Source organism: Mauremys reevesii, linkage group 10 (assembly GCF_016161935.1).
Source record: "Mauremys reevesii isolate NIE-2019 linkage group 10, ASM1616193v1, whole genome shotgun sequence".
NCBI lineage: Eukaryota > Metazoa > Chordata > Testudines > Geoemydidae > Mauremys > Mauremys reevesii.
Genome location: NC_052632.1, coordinates 1451837 through 1475562, shown reverse-complemented (window position 1 = coordinate 1475562; position 23726 = coordinate 1451837). Strand labels below are relative to the sequence as shown.

The window sequence follows — 23726 nt, the reverse complement described above, 5'->3', positions numbered from 1 at the left end:
GCCCCTGTGGGGGGACCAGGCGCTCAGGTAGAAATGGCCAAGTCCCCTGGGATGGGGACCTACGTTACAGCTGGTTACCGCGAGGCATGCGGAGTAGTTCACCCAGTGCATTAACAATGAGCCCTCGGAGCAAGAGGTGTGGGCAGGCTGACGGGACCCCACAGGATTTGAGAGACCGCGGTCACTTTGAACACACCACGAAGGAACCAGAGGGGAGGCAGAAAAGGCAGACAGCCAGAATCTTCCACCAGCCGCAAGCAAATCCTGAGAGCTTGACAGTCAGATAACTGGACTGCGGCCCGTGTCCTCAGCTGAAGAGGAGGGATGGGCAGAGAGGATTCTGGCTGGCTGGCTCCACCTGCCTGCGAGATGTGGCCAAGCGATCCCTGGTGTCTCTAACTCTCTGGGCGGGGGGGTGTCTGTCCTGCACCTCCTCCTCGCACTGGCTCCGGCATCCTGCCTGTTGTTCCTGGACTCCAGCAGGGCTCCGTGTGTGAGTAAAGCTAAACCAGGGATGTAAGTGTTTGCAGGGCTGGCCTGAGGCATTTGCTCTGCGTTAACTACCTGACTGTGTTTAAAGTTACAGTATTAGAAAATTATACACCGCTACCCCGATATAACACCACCCGATAGAACACGGATTCGGATATAACACGGTAAAGCAGTGCTCCGGGGGGGCGGGGCTGTGCACTCCGGCAGATCAAAGCAAGTTCAATATAACACGGTTTCACCTATAACGCAGTAAGATTTTTTTGGCTCCCAAGGAGAGTGTTATAGCGAGGTAGAGCTGTACCTTCTAAAACCCAGGCCTGGATCCAAGGCTCATCCCCAGAAGTGTATTGTCTGGAATACAAATAGACTGCAAAGAACAACTTAGTGACAAAACTACAGGCTCTATGACAAAAAAATGATTTTTTTAAAAATATTACTGCTCAGTTCACATAGCTCACTACAAAATAAATTGCTTTTTGCAGTGGGTGAGAACTGATGATAAAATCTTTCAGAATACTCAATCATAGGCTGCTTTCCCATAGATTTTCTGTCGTGAGGAAAGCACTTTAAACAAACTGCTAGTCTATTGAAACCAGGACTATGGGGGGAGACAAAATCAATTTCATTTGAAAAGAAGGAATTTTCTACTAAATCCTATTGCACTGGATAGCAGCTCACTCACGTGACAGTTCTTTGGCAACTCTATCAACAGAGTTTCCCAGACAGTGCACAGCAGAGGAGGGGGTTTGTTGCATTTACACGCAGTTCCGATGCAGATTCGGATTCTGGCCCCGTTCTAGCTGCTTGGAGCCAGCAGACCCTTGCAGAGGTTCCAGAAAGCCGGCTGAACTGGTACCGGGGTGTCCCCATTTCATCCCCAGGTGTGATACCCCCTTGTTTCACTCTGAGAGTTTCGGGTTTGAACGAACCCCAGAATACAAAGCAAAGCCAGTTCTCTGCTGGGCATGCCACACTCTGTCCCCTTCCATGGCCCTAACTCCTCCTCAGTCTGATGTGCTCGTTAACTTAACCAGGGTTAAAGGCTCAGGCTTGTCCCAGTGGCTGGCCTGGCACCTTATTGTTGTCCTGAAGGGAACCTGAATCCTTCCCGGACCTTGGTAACTTCTCGCTCGTCAGTGGCGATAGGGGACACAAGGTGACAACCTGGGTTGCCAAGGCCAGAAAGGGGCACTATGCCTGTCCATTTCCACCAGCAGCTGGTTACTGAGGAAGGGTCACCTCTGTGTAGCACTTCACATGGGGCTCAGGAAGGAGATTTTTAAATGAAGGAGGCTTTGGAAACACATTTTACAGCTATGCTCAATGCTCCTCAGGCCTCTCCCTGCTTCCGGAACCTTCCCACCCCCACTCCGGCCTGGCAGCATTACAGAAACTCACGCAGCCCCAGACCCCACAGATCTGCTCTGCGTGACTGGGCCCTAAGATGGTTTCTCTGCCTCCCTTTTCACCATCAGCTCAGCTGAAATCAATGGCGTTATGAGAGTGTTTTATGGCTGTAGGCGTCAATGGTGAGTTAACAGATGACACTCCGGAGCATAGTTACCAGGTTTTATAGGACCAAGAACACTTGTTGCTGTGCACTGCAAATGGCTGCTTTGTGTTGCTCCTTATGTGAGCACTAAAGCGAGACCACTCCACATGGCAAGATGGGAGTAAGAATGGGGCCCTTCTTACACCATGAATCAAATAATGTGCTGGGCATTTAAATCACCAGACCGTGGAATGTAGCTAGTTGTATTAGAAATGCCCCTCTCCCACCAAAAGACTCAAACTTGTTTTGTTTTCTGAGCTGTAGAGGAGCTGAGGAGTTTGAGACACACTGAGCTGGCTTGATCCATCTGCTAAGAAGCCCTACAATATTGTGCTTCGAGGCGAGTAATGATTAGAAATCAATTTCTCTTCTTGAAAACAGCTGATTCCAGTCGGACCCCTGCTTAGCACTGTGAAAACCAAAACTCGTAGTGATACTTTATACACAAGCAGACGGGAGTAAAGCCACTGCTTCTTACAAGTTACGTATGGCTCCAAAGTTTAAATTCGGAGCTAACAATGAGCTGGCATTTGGCTCTTAGCACCACCTGAGACAAGAAAGCCTGAGGGGTGAGTTTTCAGATATTATGTGCGGCTTCTGTATCGTATGAGTGACTTTTCTGTAATAACTGGGATTTTGTTCAGAAGTCTGCCACAAAGGGAGGGAGGAGCGATGCTATTTTAGGGGATGCGAAAGACCTTTCATTGCAAATTTTCCTCTCCCTCACTGACAAATTAGAAAGATCAAATGCAGGAGACACCATGTGCACTCTTGGAAAAGCTACATGTAGAAAGGGGGGTTAAATCTGAATCTGAGCATGGGCCATTTCCTACATGGACTAAGGCAGCCTTCACTGACTACACCAAGCAGGGCTATATTAGATCCCAAATCAGCCAAACAGACGTGTGCTCAGGTCCATCCCCGTTCAGCAAAGAATTTAAGTCCATGCGTAATCTCAGAGACTTCAGTGGGGTTTACCCATGTGCTTAAGTGCTTAGTTTTAGGCACGTGCGTATTAGGTGCTTAGTCTCCAGAAAAAAGTGGCTGGGAAAGGGTTTGGCATAAAACAGGAAGAGGGTGGAAAAATCTGGGAAAAACCTGCCACCATAACTCCCACTTCTTGGATCCTGGGTACCAAGTTCTCTTGCTTCATTTAGGTCAAGAAAAACATCCCCCTTTCTTGCTTCTTCCCCAGAGGCAGGATGTCCCAAAGAAACCACCTCCTGCGTGTGAAGCTGAAGGAAGATGGGGCTCACTCTTTCTTTCATAAGGTCTAATGAGGAGTCCCCTGTCTCCTCCACTGGCCTTGCTTTGGGACTTGAATTTTACTCTTAATCTGGTTCATTTCAGATCTCACTCGCAGTTCCCCTGCTTCTAGGACACATATATTTTGTTTCAATGCAGGGAAGAGAAGCATCTTCCTTACCTGATATTTCCCCCGCCCCAAGTTATATTAATAATAAGGTCTGTATTGATATCAACATTTTGAGACACCTCACTGCCATGCAGTTACCGCTGCTGTGAGTTGTCCCTGCAGTAATGCCCCCACTGTCCGTTGTGTCTTGCTAGTAGGTTAATGTCAATTACTTATTTTAAGCCAGTGGCTTTCTAGTACAAGCACTTTCCATTGGAATTTCCCAGTCCATCCGTATTTCTGTCTTTGAGGATGATTACGCCAGCACGAGGCACCAGCATTTCACCCATCATGCCTGTCACATCAGTTTGTTCACTCAGATTGTTACTGGACTTCGACCACGGCTGCTGTATAAGTGACATGACCTAGTTAGGAACCGCAGTCAGTGCAAATAACAGAGAGATGTTTCACTTTCTCCCCGATTTTCATTTTGGAGATCAGACCAATCAATCTGAAGAGCACGTCTCCCTGGGGGGCACAGCCGTAACGCCCAGTGTAGAGGGGTGTTGTTACTGATTTCTGGCCATGCCCGTAGTGTGGTGGGCACTTTGGGCCTGAAAGCCGAGTTTCCTATCTATGATTATTGGTAATAACAAAATGTAGCTGCTAAAGCTAGAGTCCTGAATAAACTCTCTGCTGGTCTCCAGCCATGGTAGGCTGGACAAATACACTGAGCCATATTCTCACCTGCATCCAAGGTCCTGGAGCATAAGCTGCACAACCCTGGCCCAAGTGAGAGCTCAGATTTACCGCTGCTGTGGTAAGGAGCCCCAGGGACCCTGCCCGCCATGCACCCTGCCTAGCACACCTCTGACATGCCTCCTTCCTACCTTCCTGCCAGGGGGAGGGGAAGCAGCTCACCAGGAGACAGCTCTGCAGCCTCCACCAGCTTTACCCTGGCTCTCACGGGCTGCTCTCAGTCCTCCTGCCACTGGCCAATCCAGACTATTGTGTGCACACCCAGGGCTGGGGTCTCCTCTCAGCCCAGCAGAACTCCACTGACTTCAGTGCAATTACTCCTGCTTTACATTGATCCAGGGGCGAAGGGAGAATCAGTGCGCCCAGAAGTGGGGGGTACCGGGACAGCAGCCAACTACTGCCAGCGAGGGTAACACCAGAAATGCTCATGCAGCTGCAGCACTGGAGAACAGAGCTATTGGTTTCAATGAGAGAGATAAAAAAGAGATTCCCTGGCCCTTTAAAAGGCCCTGCTGCAAACACCCACCTCCTGAAAAGCTCCCCAGCAGCGATGAACAAATCTAGGGAACTCAGGGGTGCCTCTCCGCACCCAGCCTTTTGGGGTTCACCCACAGCTACTCAGCACCTCTTGATTCGTACCCGCCCTGGGGAGAGAAGAACCAGGCTCCAGGTGACTTTGTATGTGCTCACTGCTCTGAGTGACCGAGCAGCTCCTAGTGCTGCAAAGAATTCACTGAGTGCTAGATTCCAAGGCTCGACGAGAGCATCCTCTGACCTGAGCCCCGGCTGAACGCAGCCCGGGGACGGTCCGCCAGGGAATCCTGCTTCAAGCCCATACTTTTTGCTTGAGCTGGAGCAGATCTTTAAGACAGGCATGAGATTTTGATTTAAAGACTTCAGATGGCATCAAATCCATTCCCTTCTGACATCGTCGTTCCAATGGTTAATACCCACCCCGTTAAAAATCTGCACCTAATTTGTAGTCTGAATTTGTCTGGCTTCAGCCTCCAGCCACTGGATTTTGTTTTTAGCTTTGTCTGCTAGACTGCAGAGCCCTCTGGGATCAGCTTCTGTTCCCCAGCTAGATACGCTCAGACTGTGACCAAGTTGCCTCTTAACCTCTATGTTAAACTGAATAGACTGAGTGTCTCACCTAGGGTGACCAGACAGAAAGTGTGAAAAATCGGGGTGGGGGTGGGGGTAATAGGAGCCGATATAGGGGAAAGCGTGGGTGGTTGCTGCAGGGCCCAATGGGGAAGGAGCCCAGGTGAAGGGAAAAGGACGCCTGGCACCAATCAGAAAAGCATGTGGCTTCGTCTAATGTCCAGCCAGCCCACCCTGGCTCTTACCAGCACCACACAATACTCCTGTCTTGAGCTCTCCTTGGCTGTAGCTCAGTGCACCTGGTGGCCAAGCACTAACTGACATTAATTAGCCTTCAGTGATCATTAGTTTGGCTTTCCCCTGTTCCACTTGTAAGTCTCTGAAACTTTTGCTTGCCCATGTGGTGTGTTCTGAGCCAGTTATCCCCTGGCAATAGAGAAGGAGGCAGGAGCCCTTCCCTAGGGAGTCAGACCAGATTTGTAAAGGTATTTAGACTCCTCAAGATGCAGTTAGACACCCAAACACCTCCAAAAATCAAGCCCGTAACCCTGTGTCCATGCCTCTGAGCTGGTCTCAGACAGCCACTGGGAACAGCCCCTGGTCTTGTAATGCTGAATGCCAGTCCAGTCATACTCCTTTCTTAGGCGCCTGGCCCTGGCTCTCCGTCCACATCGATCCATTAACCTGAAACCTCTCCCAAAGATCATTATTGAGGCGAGGACCTGGCCGCTGGCTTCCCACTGCATTTTGCAATCTTTTTTCATCATCTTGGCTAGCAACGTGAGATCACATACTGATAAATACCAGCCAAGCCGCCCCCAGGAAGGGAAGATTTCTGCAGGCTCTGGGAGCAGCCGGCATCTCAAGCAGGGCGGCAAGGAAGTGTTGACAATGTCGGTGCGGAGTGACCCAGAGCTGCAACACGCCCTTCCAACCCATGACAGCTAGAAGCCTGCTCAGCAAATAGCTGACTAAAGCTGAAGGACTGTTCTGGCAACCTCTACCCTAGCTACAGCTATAAAAATCATTCCACATGCTCCACCGTTGGCGTGAACGTGCCGTTCTGCGATAATGCTTCGAAAGAAAAGACAGCTCAGCTCTAGGGGCTTCAGCTCTGTTTTCAAAATAGCTCATAAATCATTCACTGTGATACCCATACCTCCCACGACGAGTCCCCTGAGTCTCATGCTCCTTTGAAGATTTGAGAGAGCATCGATCGTTTAGAAGAGCATAGAGAGGACAGCATTGCTGTTATTTGTATTATGGTAGGGTCCAGAGGCCCCACCAAGACCAGGGCACCACTGTGCTAGGGGCTGTACAAACCCATAGTAGGAGACTGTCCGTGTCCTAAAGAGCCTACACAGTACAGGCGAGAGACACAGGGTGGGGGAAAGGATCTGGGGTACAAGCGGCATGCAGGTGGCACGGAAGTCCCACAATTTCTCTTTGTGTAGATAGGGTTTGGGGTGGGGCTTTGTCTCTTTTACCTGTTGTTTCATCATTTATATGAACTGTATCCTCGTGCAAGGGGGGAGGGAAGGGAAGACAGGAAGGAAACATGGCAAGGCAGGAAAGAATGTGGAGAAGATGGAGGGACATGGTTTGGGCTTTCAGGCAGCCAGCTCCGGTGTTTGTCGATACTGGGTACCAGGGGTGTGTCCCCACTGGTTTTGCTATTTGGGCCGGAGGTGTGCAGGGTGCACTGGGAGAGAATGTGGCCATGGGCTTGCCCAGGAGTTTATAATGTCGATTGGAGACTGGCAGACACCAGCCAGCAAAGAGGAAGGGCTGGCGGAGGGTGGAGGAATGTAGGCGTGCAGCACTGGGTGGCATGTTGGACACAACACACGTGCTCAGAGAGCGGGTCGTCTCTCTAAATAACTTGCAGGGGGTCGCTGCTGGGGAAAGGGAGAATGGAAAGAAGGGGTCTGAGGAGCAAGTGAGCGGAGGGGTGGGAGGTATCCTAGTGAACAGGTGAGGAGAGGACATGCTTGGACAGGGGCACCAGAGCTCAGGAGCCAGAACAAGGGTGTGGTGTGTGACCAGCTGCAAGGGGCAGTGGGCAGGGACAGAGCTGCCCAGAGCCTTGGCAGCAAAGAGAAGAATTCTGAACCGGATGCACTCAAGGGACAAGTGCAGGGCTGTGTGGGGTGTGTTGCACTCTCTGTGGGACTGACTCTCCCACCCCAGCTGCTCCTGCACATAGCGTGTTACCCTCTGTACCACAGCGACGTCTGTACAACACTAATTCAAAACCTGTGTCCACCACTTCCTGGAATTACCAAAAACAAGGACTTGACCATTGGTTATTTGCAGCGGTACTGCTTTGTGAGCCTTCGCTGTAGCTGTTTCATCACATCCACAAAAGAAAGAGATGAACCACAGTAGCCATCAGGCCACAACATTGAAAATATCCAACTGCTGTGTTGTGCAGCTCTATTGCTTCTGTCTGAGCCCCGAGGGTATGTCCCTGCAAGGTCCCAAAATTGGAGACGTGAAAGAATAGAGGAGGTATTTAATGGAGACAAGCAATGGCTTCATCGGAGGCCATATAGAACAAGATCCAAACAATGGATGCAACACAGTGACACACAAACAGAATGGCACTGTGGAAAATAGAGGACTTGTAATTACTTTCCACCATTGCCTTCGCTTTTGGATCATATAAGTGTTTGCAATGGGATAGCAGCTATAGGAAGAATGAGTTAAAGGGGACGTTGACTTCCATGCATTCAAAACAGAACCTTGGACACCAATAAATTCACTTCTCTCTGAACTCCTTCCCCCAACAAATCAAGGGAAATGCAAAAAAAAAACCAAGTTCAGTTGCCTTAAAGAAACAATTTAAGTCTACTCAACACAATCAGGATCTAAGAAAGGAAGATGAAAATTACTCAAGTGATGGATTAGAGATTTCAAGTATCTGGAGAGTTGTATGAATGTTCTGAGTCCATGAAAGTTTAAAGTATAATTTCTTTCATCCCTGTAGGGTAAATGTTTTACATTAATGCATGCTGCAGCACTTCAGCGATTATTATTTAATACATGAATTAATTTAAAAAACCTAAACATCAAACAGTCTTTTTAAGTCTTATGTTTCCTGTGTTTTAGGTGGTCAGGATGAGACCTGCTGTACATCTATTCCTTGCTTCTGAATATATGGGAGTAACAAAGCCAGTGTGTGGGTGAGTACAAGAGTTGTCCTCTAAGGCTGATCCACCTGGACAATCCAGATTTCTGCAGTCTCCATGCCAATTTTATTCTGACTGCATAGATTTTTTTCATGCTGGTCTGTTCATAACAATATGAAGCTACAGTAAGCAGGCGTTCTTGTGCTGAGAAACAGCAGGAAAAACACTGTGTGAAGGCATAAGATTTTGCCTTGCCGTGAAATAAGTGAGTTTCAAATGTCAAGCTTGCTGTGTTTTGCTGCATATAACAAAATCCTTCCAAGCAGTCTAAGATGTGTCAAATGTTGTGTTTGGTCTCTGTGTTCCAGTTGACTCCAGTAAATGGTAGCGCGTGCCTTCAAAATGATGCTGGAAAGAAAAAAGGGCGATTGGCATTACTGGCTGTACAAGTAAATAGAACAGATTTCCTGTCATCAGCGTGTCAGTTTCTTCATTTTCTTAGTTTGAAAACCTGCTTGGTGCCAAACATGATTCATTCAATTGGTCTTGGTGTGTACATGTGGTTAACAGGAACAGTACGAATGTTTCAGAGCCAGGGAAATCTAGCCATGATCTGTGTGTTTCTGCACTCAGTAAATTAAAACACTTATTTTAAAAAGAGAAAGGGTCGAGTGTTGGACAAAAGTTTTCTGACACAACTGATTTTCTATGGAAAAACTGGGTTTTTGATTAAATGAAATTTTTCATAATCTTTGTAGAAAATTTTGACTCTTCATAAAAAAGAACATTTAAAATTTTAAAAATTACATCTGAAAAATAAACAAAATGGAAATACCTCTGCAGTACCTCATCGGACTTGTAGTTCTGGGGCCTCATGTCCCTAATCTCCTCTATGGGTTGAGTTCCCCCGTTGGACTACGACTCAACATGATGCAGTGTGGCCAGGGACTCCCATATTACACTATGGTGCATTGTGGGAGATGTAGTCCAGCCAGGGAGCCCAGTCTATAGAGGAGAATGGAGTCACGAGGCACCTGAACTACAACTCTCATGAGGTACTTTGGCGGCATTTTGAAATCAGAACATTTGGTTTTCAGCTGAAAGGTATCAGCCCAGTATTTTTCAGTTTTTAATTGTTTGATGAAAACTCTACATTTTCCATGATGGGATAAGGAGAACGATGTTAGATGCTGAAAGTGCGGGATCCATTAAGGCCAGCAGTACAATATTTAGATCTCCAAGATGGGGAAAAATCCCTCACTGGGGGCAATCCATGGAACAGATGCTTCAGAAACTTAGGCACAGATGGACGTAAAAATGAAAATTTAAACCAAAACTATTTTTAAATATTTTCCAGCTAATTTTTCCATGGATACCCATCCCCCACTTTCTGACCAATTCTAATTTGATATCTTCCCTTAGGAACGGGAGTGTAAAGTGGAAACAAATTCAAAAGGGCCATCACCAGGGACATAAAACAAGGGACCAGTGGGTATGTCCACACTGCACAAGACGACCTGCAGCCGCAAGTCTCAGAGCCCAGGGCTCCCACTCCGGGGCTAAAAATAGCAGTGTAGATATTCGGACTCAGGCTCTGAGACCCAGCGACGAGGCAGGGCCTTGGAGCCCAGGCTCCAGCCCAAGCCTGAATGTTTACACGGCAATTTCCAGCCCCATAGCATGAGCCTGAGTCAGAGTCCAGGCCGAGTGAGACTCATTGCTGGGGGGCTTTTTTTTTTTTTCCAGTGTAGACATAACCCAATGACAACTGCCCCACTTCTGTAAAAGTGAAGAGCATGGGGGACAGGTGTGTCACACTGTGAACTGATTGTGTGTGTGTTGATTTGAGTATTGTACTAAATTCTGCATCGCATAGTTGGAAAAGGAAGGACAACTCCCATGTGCCCAATGGCACTTCCATGTGCAGGTCACTTAGCTGCTGGCTCACTACCTGCTGTGCATGGGCTAGTGCCACTTCCCGTCTCCGGTAACGTCATGCACAAAACTGCTGGCACAAATCTGGAGTCTGGGTTGAGATTCCTTTAAAAATGTAGCCCTGTGTTCATTTTTAGACCTGCAAATTACTTTTGTTCCTACAAATACGTTGATAGACACCACCTGGTGTCCCCCGACTCTTCATATCTAGGAAAGGTGTCGATGAGGAGAAAATAATGATGCTGTAATAAGTCTGGGTCACCCAAGGGCTACGATGGAGAAATGTCAACAAAGCAACATAAAACAGGGTCTAGAAAGTCCACTTACTTAGCCAGAGCATCAGCTTATCCAATCAACAATATTAACTAATCACAAGTATCAAGAACATCCAGGATCCAAAAAGACACACCTACACCTCTACCCCGATATAACGCGACCTGATAGAACACGGATTCGGATATAACACGGTAAAGCAGTGCTCCGGGGGGGTGGGGCTGTGCACTCCGGTGAATCAAAGCACGTTTGATATAATGCGGTTTCACCTATAATGCGGTAAGATTTTTTGGCTCCTGAGGACAGCGCTATATCGAGGTAGACGTGTACAAGCAAAGAAACGTCCTATTGGCCTGACCTTCCATGGCCTAGACTTTGGGAGCCTTATTGTGTGACTGCTCAGCTAACTGCTGTCATTTTTGGTAACCGGAGGAGTAGCCTGCCTCCCTCCAGGCTGCCTGCTGGCAAACTGTCCCTGATCACTTGAAGCTGACAAACTGGATTGGGGATGAACAACATGGTGAAGGTTTTAGAACGAGGGAGCCATTCTGAAATAGAAAGCCTGCTTCTCCCCATATGCAAAGTAGAGAAGATGAGATCTCAAGCTATAAGATAAAGGGCTTGTCTAGCTATTCTGGAATAAGGTGGGCAGGAATTTAAAGTGCAGTAACTACTCTGGAATAAGAGTGTTCACACAGGGAGCTACTCCAGTCAGATTTCGTGTGCAGACAAGCCTCGAGTGAGCAGCAAAACATCTTTAAAGACTTTCCTGGGATGTGCAGTGGGGAAAGCTCATGTGGCAGGAAGGTTTACTGACAGCTATCCCAGTGCTATTGTTTCCACCAGATGGGACTACATTGAAGTTGGCTGCCAACAGCAGGCCAACGAGCTGCTTAGCCATTTCTAGCCCTGACAAACAATGCTCTGTACTCAGCTATGCAACTGCTGATCTGATTAGAGTCAGGCCACAGGAGAGGAAACCACAAAGACTGCCTGTAATTATGGTCCATTCAGGATTAAACACATTAATGGGGCACGGTAAGGTGTGAATGCCTAGCATGGTGGACACAAAACTGGGTGACTGGGCAACAAAATGGCAGATGAAATTCAATGTTGATAAATGCCAAGTCATGAACTCTGGAAAACATCGTCCCAACTATACATAAGAAATGTTGGGGTCTAAATTAGCTGTTACCAGTCAAGAAAGAGACCTTGGAGTCACTGTGGATAGTTCTCTGAAAACATCCACTCAGTGTGCAGCGGCAGTCAAAAAAGCGAACAGAATGTTGAGAGCCATTAGGAAAGGGAGAGATAAGAAGATGGAAAATATCATATTGCCTCTATATAATCCATGGTACGCCCACATCTTGAATGCTGGGTGCAGTTCTGGTTGCCCCATCTCAAAAAAGATCTATTAGAATTGGAAAAGTGATAGAGAAGGACAATCAAAATTACTAGTGGTATGGAACAGCTTCCATATGCGGGAAATTAAAGACTGGGGCTTTTCAGCTTGGAAAAAAGACAACTAAGGGGGGATATGACAGAGGTCTATATAATCATGACCGGTGTGGTGAAAATGAATAAGGACGTGTTATTTACCCCTTCACATAACACAAGAATCAGCAGTCACCCAAAGAAATTAATAGGCAGCAGGTTTAAAAACAAACAAAAGGAAGTTCTTCTTCACGCAGCGCACAGTCAGCCAATCTGTGGAACTTGCTGCCAGGGATGTTGTGAAGGCCAAGACTATAAAAGGGTTCAAAAAAGGAATTACAAAGTTCCTGGAGAACAGATCCACCAATGGCTATTAGCCAAGATGGTCAGGGACACAACCCATCCTCTGGATGTCCCTAAACTCTGACTGCCAGAAGCTGGGACTGGACAGCAGGGGATGGATCACTTGATAACTGCCCTGTTCTGTTCATTGCCTCTGAAGCATCTGGCACCAGCCGCTGTCTGAAGACAGGATACTGGGCTAGATGGACCTTTGCTCTGACCCCAGTGTATGTTCTCCATGCACAGCACTATGAGACCTTAACATTCCCATCCAACCATGGTAGGGACTGAGGCAGCTGGTACAGCATAACCGGTTATGACCTCAGCTCTCAGCATTCAGTACTGAGAGCGAATGCTCTCAATGGCACTGCTTAATGAGCAGACTCATGGAGCCCAGTAGCACCAGAAGGCACATCCCACAAATGAGCGTCTGTAGAGACCCCCTTGGAGAAGTTTAACTGAAGATTGTATTTGGGCCGTTATGAGGGATACAGTTTATTGCAGAGTACCAAATATCATGCAAATACATACTGCAGTTTGTAATGGTGATAATATATTTAGTCCACCTCTGCCACAAGATGCCATACATTCAGAATAACATTTTGCATTGCATTTACATTTGCTAATTTAGCAAAGGCGCTGTCAAAGCCACTTACTTCAGAATGTTGACTGTTGTCATAGGAGCTTGTTAGCAAGTTGTCAGAGCAGGTATCATTGTTGAATCTGAACAACAGATCAGGTGTTCACTTGCTGTGGAGCGGTTTGGTTTGAGGATGGATTTAGAAATTCAGCTGGAGGAGAAGGAACTGTGTCTGTGATAGGAATTTGATGAGGTCTATATGCTGGTATTCTAGGAGCAGCTTTGGCATTTCATTGCACAACTTCCTGAGGAAAGCGGCTACTTTAGGAGTTACCTGAAATGTAAAACATAGTCAGCAAGAACAATAGGCTACTTCAGAATCCCTGATGCCTGCTCCTTTGTGTCCCTTGTCCAGTTTCCGGGCAGAGGTGTTACCTGGCCTCCAACCCCCCTCCTGGGTTCTCAGGTTACATGCTCAGGTGTCCTCCCTTCCCCAATGCAGACAGTTCCAGCAAAACTCCCCTGCAGCCTTCCCAGGTCAATACTCCCCACTCAGCATTCAAAGAGCACAGCAAGAACATTCCCACTTCGTCACACTTCTGTGTGATAAAGGAGGGTCTGAAGCTGAGCAAACTGCCTGTCTGTTATGGACACCATTTGATGGGTGTATCAGCAAGATGCACACGGGCATCGCATCCCTGGATCCGCTGCTTCTGTGTATAGTATCAGCTGCATGAAACTAGAACTTCTGCATGGATGTGGCAGAACTAGGGGTTCAGAGAAGGGTGATTAAAATGATCAAGGGCCTGGAGAAACTCTCCCATGAAGAGAGATTGAAGAGACTGGATTGTTGCTCTAGAGAAAAGACCACTAAGAGGAGATGCAAAAAAATCTGTGTAATAGGGACTGGTCTAGAGAACAGAGATCAGGAATGTCCGTTCTCCTGTCGTAGAACACAAGGGAACACTCAAAGACACTAAAGGTGGGAAATTCACAGCCAGCGAAAGGAAACACTTTTCCACACGGCCTGTAATGAGACGGGGGACTCACCACGTGTGACCGAGTGCGGGGCAATGGCAGCTGTCCGGGCACTCTGCTCACCAGTTAAATCACCGGGGAGCAAACCTGGAGGGTAAAGCTGGGCCTAACTGATTGCTGGGGGATGGGCTGGAGAGAGCTACAAGGCTAATTTACCCCTTAGCACAGTAAGTACAAAAGGCACAGGAAGGAAATACTTTGACCTTGTCCCAACCCTTGAGGGTCAGAGCCAGGAGAGCTCTCTCAGGGGGCAGCGACCTCCTGTTCCCCCCTTCCCCTGCATGACTGAGTGAGCTGGGGGGTAAATACAGAGCTGCACAAAGTTGATAAGGCTGCTAGGGAGAACAATGTAAATCACTTGCATCGGGTGTTTGACTAGAAGAAGGTCACCCAGTGGTTTGTGGCTAGGAAAGACAGAAGTGGGACAATGCCCTGTCACTGCCTTAGAAAGTCCTTGAGGCCAAGAACGTAACAAGAACCAAGAAGGGACTGAACCTTCATGTGGGTAACAAGAACATCCAGAGTTCTACTAGCTAATGGGATCAAGGGATATTCAACCTCCTGCTTCAGGGCTTCAGCCAGACTCTATCTATCAGACACCAGGCTGAGACCTCATGTGGGGGCAGATAATCCCCATCTGCTCTTGTGGGGTTCTTACACCTTCCTCCAGAGCATCTGGTGCTGCCAGTCAGAGACCAGACCCTGGGCTAGATGGACCTTGGGACCCATCGACATGGGCAATTCCCATGTCTCTATTGGGTAGAATGGCCAACATGATACGTGGCTTGAAATCAGACCCACCTGATTCAATGTCTTTTCACTTTCCCAGGGCCTGGCTGAGGCTGGGTTGCAGATGAGCGTTGACCTTGTGTTGGCGGGAAGAATACAGAACTACCCCCAACCAATGGGTTCCAGTGAAAATCTAAGCCACAGCCCTAGTACAACCCGCCCCAAAGTAAAACAAGGAGCTCTGGCACCTGCCTCAAAGCGGAACACATAGTGTCACGGTTTTAGCATCTAGACAGCCAGGATCTCTAGTTCTGTGCCACTGGGATCTGTGCCAGAACCTTTCAGGGCGAGCAAAGACGCCCTGTTCCTAGAGATATCTAAAAATAGACTTTCAAACGTACTATAGCTGATGATCCTGCACTGGTATGGAGCATATCCTGCTCCATCCTCCATGGGTGCAGAAGACCCTGGTGTGGCAAAAGGATACAACATACATATGAATTCCCCAGGCCTTTCCCCAGTGCAGTGGGGTACATGGGACTGTAGAGGCTGCTTCATTCGTTAGGCTTGAGCAGTGGCCTGGGAGCAGCTCCACTGACGCCATATCCTGGGAATGAGATTTCCACAGAGCTCCCCAGCAGCCAGCCAAGTCCCTTGGTTGGGCACTGGAGAAAGCGCTTTGTCTTCTTGCTTATGTGAGAAAATAACGGGTGCCGTCTGCAGTTCCGGCTGATTTCAGTGACATCAATAAATACAATTTTCAAAATCAATTACCAAAAATATACAATCCACACAACAGATTCATTCCCTAATACCAGCTTGGGACCAGAGCCACGAAATACAAACCGCACTTGATAAAGTTTCCAAAAGGTCCTGGAGAGGGTAGTGCTAGTAATGCAGACCTGGCATTAAGGTGAACGATGCACAATCTGCATGTCTGATATGTAAAACAATGGAGGCATTTATCAAGTAACCTGTAATTTGTTATTTGTGTTCCAAGTATGCAGAAGTGGGAGCACATCAATGTTAGAGAAAGAAAAGTATTGAGTAACTGATGCCTTACACTGAGAATCAGACTAACAACAGTGTTAGAGTTTTTTGAAACCTACCAACAATAAGGTATAAATACTTTTAGTATCAAAAGTCAGATACTTTTAGTAATTTACTCATGAGCAATCCTCTGAAAATGCAACATATCTGGCATCCCACAGATGGCAGCATAATTTATTTAACTGTGATCAAATGAAAACTACTGTCCAAGCAAAGAATAAACCAAAACTTGCAGCAGGACTCCTCAGCTTAGATTTGCTAATGAAACCTGCTTTCATCGCCTCTGAGTAACAGTTGACTGCCACTAGATTCTCTTGGCGAAGGAGATAAAGAACCTGGGGAAGCCCTGGAAGATCTTGTTCTGCTGAGGTAGAAGGCAAGAGCCCGTCTCACATCCAGGATCTAGATCAGGGGTCAGCAACCTTTCCGAAGTGCTGTGCCAAGTCTTCATTTATTGACTCTAATTTAAGGTTTCACTTGCCAGTCATACATTTTAACGTTTTTAGAAGGTCTCTTTCTATAAGTCTATAATATATAACTAAACTACTGTTGTATGTAAAGTAAAATGTTTAAGAAGCTTCATTTAAAATTAAATTAAAATGCAGAGCCCCCCAGACCAGTGGCCAGGACCTGGGCAGTGTGAGTGCCACTGAAAATCAGCTAACGTGCCGCCTTCGGCACCCGCGCCATAGGGTGCCTACCCCTGATCTAGAGGCAAGTCTCCTTCCTCCCCTCCTCTTCTTGCTGAAGTTATGGCTACAAGAAAGAAAGCTTTGAAAGATAGGTGGAGGTGTGAACAGCTACCCACAGGTTCAAACAGAGGGTTCCTTAAAACATGGAGAACCAGATATGGCCCAGGGTGGGGTGGAATCCTTCACATGAAGAAACAGATCAGCCAAACCCTTAATGAACCTGGCTGTGGCAGGATGAGCAAAAACAGAAAATCCTTTGGCGGGAGGGTGAAAGGCTGTACTGACCCTTGTATTTTAAATCCGTGAAGAGAGATTCAGAGGCGGGCATAGAATGACAGGGAAGCACCTCCACTTCTGCAGATAGGTTTTCCTAGTGGCTGGTTTCCTACTGCCCAGGAGTCCGGACTGAACCGTGGGAGAGCTGCCCAATTCTACACCTGCGAACCATCGAGGAGCCAGGTCCTGAGGTGCAGAGAAGAGCAACTGGCATGAGTGATGGCAACCAAATCCCATGTCAGGAGATGTGCTGTGCGAGGAAAGGGCCGAAGAACGTGCAGAGAGGCACAAAACACCTGCCTCAGCCGGGATGGTGCTATTAGGATAGCTGCTGCTCACTCCTGATTCAGTTTGTTCAGGGCCCAGCAGTCTGTGATTGCTACACAGGTGTCTAGATCCTGAGGCATGGCCGCGTCACCCTGGAACCCTTGAGGGAGTGGAGGGAGCTGTCGGTGTTGTTACTGAAAGCTTTAGGACCTTCAAAGGAAGGTCCCTGGGGAAGCTGGAGGATCAACACATGGTGATGGTGTTTGCCACAGAGTGCAAGGCTGTGTCTGCAGCATTGACGGAGGCTGGAAGGGAAGCCTCCGCAATCATCAGGCCTTCTGAAATGAGAGCTTGAAACTGCTGCCTTTGGTCTTGTGGCAGGTGATCAATAAAATGTGTGAACTTTGCATAATTTGTTTAATCATATTTTGCAATCAAGGTCTGATGGTTCACGCCCTAAACTGGAGAGCAGCCGATGAGCAGCTCTTACGGCCTGGCAGGTCCGGGAGCTTGAGCTCCTTGTCCCCGGGAGTCGATTTGGTGAGAACTTGTTGATTCTTCTTGCTGACCGTGTCCACTCCAAGGAGTTGCAGGGGGAGGGGAGCCCCTTAGCCAGTAAATAATATTTTTGTTGGCCCTCTTGTAGGTGAGCGGGATGGTGGCAGGTGACTGCCACTTGGTATGCGCTGATGGCAGTAAAGACCTCTTAATAGGTCAGGCAACCTTGCCCTGGGGGCAGAATGTCCATCAAGCTCTGTTGAGTTTCCTGGACTTCCTTCCGTGGGATCTGGAGGGATTCAGCCAGGTCTTTTTATCAGGCCTGAAGTCATCAGCATCAGATGGTGGAGGTGTCTCCTCCTCCACCCCTGGCTCTTTCTCCTCCAGGGTTTCCTGCCGGTGGAAGGTCCCTGCAGTATCAGATACCAGTGGCTGCTGATACAATAGGGTCTCTTATAAGAGGGCACCCTCTACTACTGGTCACCAGGAGGAGCCCAAGGGTTCCAGAAGACCCACTGTGGGTGCATAAGGACAAGTGCCCAGGCATTTTCCTGCCGGGGTGATGTGGATGCTCGTGGGATTCTGAGATCTTCTGCAGAGGAGGATTTTACAGAAAGGAGGTGGAAATGTCCGAATTAGAGGAGGTATCCTCTCCCACGTCCAAAGGGGGAACTCCAGGCATCAGTTCCAGGGGTCATACTGGTACCAGAGGCTGAGGAGGGGCTGTCGATTGGGTCAGTACTGGAGAAAATCCCTCTGTTTCATACCACAGTCATCTCCAGATTTAGCAGAATAATGTCATGGGATAACTGAGTTTTCAATGCTTTTTTAAAAGAAAAATATTGAACTTCTGCCGACCTTTGCAGTTGCTCCTCTGCGAATGTTGCAGTCCCCCCAAACTCCTCTCACACGCGCGCACACACTCACTGATATCAGAAATGTTATCGGCTAGAGTTGAATGGGTAACTTTAAACACATTATTCAGAAACGCTGGGCTGAGCTACACCAAGCAGAACTGAGGAACTGCTCAGATCACAACAGGCTCCATCTAGCCACACCTCTGACAGCGGCCAGCACCAGATGCATTTATGGAAAAACCTGCTCACAGGTGAAATTCCTTCCTGATCCCCAGCGGCTGATTTGTGCCTTGAAACATGATGCTTTTTATCTCTGCTAAGAAACTGTTGTTTATAATCCCTAACGTACCTGCAACCATCCTCATTATCAGTATAAACTTTGGATCCTTTTTGTGACTCCTATTGTGCTCTTGGCTTCAATTATTTCTTGTGCAGTGAGTCCCACAGACTAATGATACATTATGTAAATACCTTTTGCCAGTTTTAAGTCGTTGCCATTCCGTGTCATTCACTAGCCCTTTGTTCTTTCTTGTATTACAACAAAGCACTAACAGAAGTGCCCAGTGTAGTTTCTATGTAATGTCCATTATTTTGTATCCTTCTTCCCTGTTTCCTTCTTATTCACCTCCTCTTTGAACTAAACAGTCTCCAACTTTTCACTGTCCTTGTTCAGGAGTTTCTCCCTTCAGACCGCTAATAACCTGGGTCATCTGGCTCTAGCCCCCTTCTCTGCAGGCTGTATCTGGCCCTAGGTCACTGACAGCGAAATGTCAGGAAAGCAGGAGCCATTCGAAAGAGAACCTTGATGTGGGTGAGATCCACTGAACCGTCCCCACATACAGTTTGTTCAAGGCTCTGCTCCTTTTTGCAGCTGCTTTGTAATGTAAGTTGTGAATATAAAACAAAGAAAATCATGATCTAATTAGCAGCCTTTAACTACTGCATTGAATTAGCAAAAAAGAAGGAAAGTGGGTTTAATTAAATCTATTGCTGGAACAGAATTTTGATTAACTGATGTAGTGCATTAAATTGTAAATCCTGGATGGTAAAGTGACAATTAAAATAGCACAAATGCCTTACAGATTAATTTATTTTTTTGAAAACAAACATGCTGCCTCATATTGAAAATTAATGTGCCATAGAGTAAAAGAGGGGACAGGAAGCACTTGCGTGTCTCTGGGGGCCGTGAGCCTGAATTCTGTGCTCACACTGCATATTAAACACATGCCCCGAGCTCCCCAAATGAAAACAAAGCCCCGCTCACTGCCCTTTGAATGATCCTCCCAGCATCTGCACTAAACATGCTCAACTAACCTCGTGACTAACTTGCTCCTGCCACGGCATTTGGGCCCAAGCATGTCAGTTCCCAAGTTTGACTTGTAATATTGCTTTTCTAACGTCCAGAAACATGCTGGCTACACACGGGCTGTCCCTCGCTTGGGGCAGGGGCTTTCCCCAAGGACGGGCCCCTAGGATGGTGCAGAGGGTGTTCAGAGCTGGCACTCGCCAACCCGACTTCCCACAGCAGGTCTGCTGGACGGCGTGAGCCCGAGGATCACACAGCCGGATTGAAGGGAGAGGGGAGCTGCACACGTCACCTGGAGCTGCCGTGCATGGGTTGGGCCCCAGACAGCTTCTGGGCGCCCAGCGTAACTAGGGGGTAGGTTCTTATACTGGCTCCAAATGTGTCAGCATGGAGGGGAGTGGGCTGAGGGAGGGCAACTGGATCCAGTGTATTTGGCTCCAGTGGTCAGGAAGGGCTGCATAGAAAGCGCAGAGGGGCAGCGCGTCGGCCCCCAGACTGCTCCATTTGGGATGAATTCCTGCTCCGTGATCCGTACACAGAGCCCCTCCCCCGGGCTGAGCATGGTCCCTCGCATTCCCCGATCAGATCCTCAGCGCTTGTTTCCTGACCTCATTTGCTCAGTATTTCTCCTCTGCTGAACGCGTGACAGCTCCCTCGTTTGCCGTCTCCTCATCCTCCCCGGCCCCTGTCCTCAGTGTCTGTCTCATCCTCCTGCTGCCTCTTGTCAGGACCTAGACTGGGAGCACTTCCTCCTTTTTAGTGTGGGTCTGTGCAGTACCAGGGCAGGCCTGAGCCCCGACAGGGGTCCTTTGTGCTACTGCAATACAAATAGCAGAGAGGCAGCACGGTACTGGACAGGACCCTGGCCTGGGGCTCAAAGGGCCTGCATTCTCCTCCTGGCTCTGCCACTGCCATGTGGGCTGACCTTGGCAAGTCTCTTCATCTGCTCCCGCTTCTGGGAGCTCAGGATAATGGTACTGACCTCTTCGGCCAAGTGCTATACCCCAGCCAGCTCTGCTGATCAGTACGAGCGAGAAAATCTGCAAGTGAGGGGGAAAAATTAAAATAATTTTCTTCTGTCTGGTAATGAGATAACATGCTATTGCCAGTCCCAGGACCTGGGGATCTTTCCAAGCTGAGCATCTGCAGGGAGCTTAGACACTAAATTTCTACTCAGGAATTTACCCATAAAATGACATAAAGATGTGACCAAAATATTTGCAGAAATTACATGCATTGAACAAAAACACATCCATGTTCATTGGCACCAAAACGTGTATTTTTGAATTCCCAGAGTTTGACACATTTTGATGTTTCTAGATTTAGTTACTATGGCAACTTGCATTAGTTTCCCAGTCACTGCATTAATCCATTTCCCTTGGGAGCTCACGATGGGCCACGATACTATGAAACTGAGCCAAATTCATCCCTGGTTTAATAGCACTGACATGAGGGGAATCACCCCACGCACAAGTTTGGTCCATTATTTCTAGATGAAACCACATTGAGCACTATTGTGGCAATTGATGGGGGTGGGGGGCGGCACATCAGTGGAATTGCATTACAATCCAGTAGCAGTGCCGTCAACGTGTTTTATGCATTGTCCATCTCTACCGCGTCTTCAGTCACATGGCCTGCTTTGGAGGAACTGGGACTGCTGACCGACTGATCACATAAAGCAAGAGAAGCCAAGAATGAATGGCACAGAGAATCAATAGTAGAAATAATGTCTCTGAATAATTCTTGGTCTGTAGTTTATTCATATTGTTGTATGTATTCAGTATTCAAAATATGAGCTGTTTGGATTGGACAGAGTTGTCACGTTTCATTTTTGTTTTCTGATTGCATGAGCCAAACTCCTAGAATCAGACCAGTGCTGGTGATTATGAATTCTGCAATCTTTGCATGTAATTCCCTTTATCTGGAGAACATTTCTGCAGGCCAGCTGGTTTGCTGCAATAATGTGGAACCCAAACTTGGCCAAAGTGAAAGCAAACACATTTAACTATCAGAATGAGAATCCTCTCTTGCCTGTCCTCTGCATTCTGCCCACCAGATACTATGGTCCTTGAGAATTCATGCCCCAGACAGCACGGTTGGAATTTTCCTCCCACTATTCTAATGCCTAACTCGACAGCTTCTTCTGCTAGAGAGGCATTCCATGTTCCTGCGATCGACATGCCATGGCTCAGTGTGACGAGATTAGTCACATTGCTTTCTCTCTTGACTGCATGTTTCCCAGTCCGATTGAATCCTAGTGCACAAGTCCCATGCCCTCTGCCTTTTGTACTCAATCCATAAAGAACACACATGATTGCACTGGTTTCCATTGCAGCTAAACGCACAGAACAGTGCAACCAGACATGGATCCATCAGCCCCCACAAGTGCATCTTGCACAAAATACAGATAGGAAAACTTTAAAAAACAATATATTTACAAAGCTGGGCTGATGAAAACAAAGCCAAGAGACTGGAATTATACTTTGTGGCACAGTGCAGGTTTCTGAGAAGTCTGGGGAGTGCCTGGTCTGTAAGAAGTCACCTTGCACTAAAAGTAACTCTGAGTAACCAGGAACTGCCACTCTGGCATATGCTGCCAAAGGATACGGACAGTGATCTGGACTCTGTATTCCTGCCCGGTTACAGCTAAGTCTGCCTTGAACATTCCCTTTCTCCCACCCTCTGTTCTTAGCATGCAAAGGCTAGTTGAGATATTGGATTGTTCAGGCCGAAAGGCTCCTGGCCAGTTTTGAGTGATCTCCAAATATTGAGGCTCCCAAGACCTGTTTAATAGACTGACAGATCTTACGAGGTGAACAATTGTTGCAGTCAGCTTGGCTCTAGCTCCTGTCTGAGCTGGCATACGCATAGGCCAAGCTTTTCAAGAAATGGTCATCTGAAGTCAACTTGTGGAACTCCTTACCTGAGGAGGTTGTGAAGGCTAGGACTATAACAATGTTTAAAAGGGGACTGGATAAATTCATGGTGGCTAAGTCCATAAATGGCTATTAGCCAGGATGGGTAAGAATGGTGTCCCTAGCCTCTGTTCGCCAGAGGATGGAGATGGATGGCAGGAGAGAGATCACTTGATCGTTGCCTGTTAGGTTCACTCCCTCAGGGGCACCTGGCATTGGCCACTGTCGGTAGACAGATACTGGGCTAGATGGACCTTTGGTCTGACCTGGTACGGCCGTTCTTATGTTCCTATGTTCTAAGTTAGGCTCTACTCCATAGTTAGGTTCTTAAATAATAGCTGGATTTTCAAGTGCTGAGCACCCAGCAGCGCTAACTGTTAATCCGCATGTCATCTCTCCAGGTTACAACCAGCCAGGCTCATGGAAGAAAAGAAGCTAAAAAGCTGGAATACGTTGCAATCCCCAAACAGACACCAATGGCAAAATAATTACCCTCTGCCACCCTTACATTCAGCCAAGTCTCAACCAAGTCTTCACCGGACCTTTGGAATGAGAGAATCTCTGAGTGGGTCATGCAATATATATTGATTCAACACTGAATGGAATTTAACTCCAGTGACGATTGGGTGCTGCTATCACAATGTGAGCCATCTTCAACATTCGTGCTTTCAGAGTACAGGGCCTTTTGACAACACGGCTAATGGGGGAAACCAGCCATGCTGAAGAAAGCTAGACTGGGAGAGCAATTGTCAAATAAAAGAGCTCGTTCCCTTGTGGACTAGGGCAGAGCAGTCACCTCTTCTGCGAGATACGTTTCATTCCTGGATTTCCCACTCAGGTTACATTTCTTTGTTTGAGTGTCAATTTGAAGAGTGATTTGCAGGGCAGATGATCAGAAACCCTATAATTTAATTGGGATTTAGAGATTGTTCACTTTGCCCCTGGTGATGGTAATTGTCAGTTTTAAAGCATTTCATGCTTTGCTTTCAGCTGAAGGTGAAATATTGGTTATAGATGCAGACCTTGATGGTCTCTGTGTCTTTTTCAGTACCTTATAAGGTTCCTAACGAACACTGAAAATATAGGAGCAGCTGCAAACATTCCTGAAATGCTGCATTTTACCTAGTTCGTTAGCTGAAGAG

General features: G+C 47.5%; 2 long non-coding RNA genes across 3 annotated transcripts in view; one reads left to right on the top strand and one right to left on the bottom strand.

The window, feature by feature from the left end:
• Positions 1-1887: 1887 nt before the first annotated feature.
• Positions 1888-23281, top strand: LOC120373642. 2 transcript variants are annotated; one of them, XR_005585622.1, is made up of 3 exons: positions 1888-2021; positions 8373-8446; positions 22986-23281. It is a non-coding gene; the product is annotated as an uncharacterized LOC120373642 (long non-coding RNA). The 2 variants fall into 2 exon arrangements; XR_005585621.1 differs by lacking the exon at positions 22986-23281 and adding an exon at positions 8761-8864.
• The window catches only part of LOC120373641, a 105378-nt gene continuing 89739 nt past the window's right edge, over positions 8088-23726 (bottom strand). Inside the window, exons 4-5 of the long non-coding RNA XR_005585620.1 lie at positions 13033-13290; positions 8088-8800 (exon numbers count right to left, since the gene is read on the bottom strand). This is a non-coding gene — a long non-coding RNA (uncharacterized LOC120373641). The remainder of the gene's footprint in view (positions 8801-13032; positions 13291-23726) is intronic.